Here is a 1,494-nt window from a genome sequence, read left to right as displayed (position 1 = left end):
CTGAACTGGACATTTAAAGGAAAGAGTCATTAAAACACCAAAGACAAAACAGTGTCCCTAAGCTGTTACTGTTGCTTCTTCTCATCACATTTGAAAACCTGTATTAGTTTAACAGCATGCAAACACCTAGCAATTCCCCCACTACAAACCCAGGGCCCTGCACCAGCTAGGCATCTCTACCACTGAGCTAAATCCCCAACCCCTACAGAGAGAGAGAGAGAGAGAGAGAGAGAGAGAGAGAGAGAGAGAGAGAGAGAGAGAGAAAGCCTCCTGTGGTAGTTTGAAAGACCCCCAAAGGGAGTGGCACTATTAGAAGGTGTGGTTTTTTTGAAGTAGGTATGACCTTGTTGAAGGAAGTGTGTCACTGTGTAGACAGGCCTAGAGTTCTCATATACGCTCAAGCCATGCCCCGTGTCTCAGACCACTTCCAGTTGCCTGCGAATCAAGATGTAAGAACTCTCACCTACCTCTCTAGCACCACATCTGCCTGCATGCTGCCTTGCTTCCCACCATGATAATAACAAATTAACCTCTGAAACTAGCCAGGCGGGGGTGGCGCATGCCTTTAATCCCAGCCCTCGGGAGGCAGAGGCAGGCGGATCTCTGTGAGTTCGAGGCCAGCCTGGTCGGCAGAGCAAGATCCAGGACAGGCACCAGAACTACACAGAGAAACCCTGTCTCAAAAAACAACAACAACAAAAAAACAAAAACAAACAACAACAACAACAAAAACCCTCTGAAACTGTAAGTGAGCCACCTCAATTAAATGTTTTCTTTGTAAGAGTTGCTGTGGTCATGGTGTCTCTTCACAGCAATAGAAACCCTAACTCAGACACCACCATACAACACAGTACTGTAAGGACTGGCTGTACACCAGGCCAAAGAGACGATTTAACAAGACCCAAATGAGGGAATGCTGAAGGAAGAAAAAGAGGGTGATAACAAGAAACTTTAGGCTGAGAAATTGGGGTATCCAAAGGAAGAATGCTGTGGGAAGCTCTGCATTAGTTAACTCTCTCATCCACTGCTGCAACCCAATGTCTGACAAAAAGAACCTTCAGGGAGGGAGGGCTTTACTCGGCTCACGGTTGAGGACCGCGGTTGAGAACCTCGGTTGAGAACCGCGGCCCATGCTAACCATGAAGAGGTGCAGGGGAAATACCAGGCTCCGCTGCTCAGCTTGCTTCCTTCTTTCCTTTGTATTTAGTCCAGTGGATGGTGCTGTCCACACTGGAGTAGAGGAGGATAAATCCCTGACCCCACCCCCACCCCAACCGCCCTCACAAACACACCCGATGGCATTCATAAGCATTTCTTGATCCAGTTAGGCTTACAATCAAAATTCACCACCAGTCTACAGTCAAGTCACCAGGAAAGAACCCAAGCTTGTCAGAATTAACTACCACCCGATACAGAGCTCAGTGTGAGCGTGCACAAGGTGGACTGTTGGATGAGGGACAGCAATTATTTAGGGAACTGTTTCTCTGCTCCCAT

General features: G+C 47.9%; 1 protein-coding gene across 3 annotated transcripts in view; it reads right to left on the bottom strand.

Moving 5' to 3' along the window:
- Nucleotides 1-1,494, bottom strand: part of Pole2 (DNA polymerase epsilon 2, accessory subunit) — a 31,557-nt gene that overhangs the window by 18,206 nt on the left and 11,857 nt on the right. The window lies entirely within an intron of this gene.

This window comes from Peromyscus californicus, unplaced genomic scaffold (assembly GCF_007827085.1).
Source record: "Peromyscus californicus insignis strain IS unplaced genomic scaffold, ASM782708v3 Scaffold_15__1_contigs__length_86483966, whole genome shotgun sequence".
In the NCBI taxonomy this organism is placed as follows: domain Eukaryota; kingdom Metazoa; phylum Chordata; class Mammalia; order Rodentia; family Cricetidae; genus Peromyscus; species Peromyscus californicus.
Note: the sequence above shows the minus strand (reverse complement) of the source record. Positions and strands in the feature narration are given on the sequence as shown.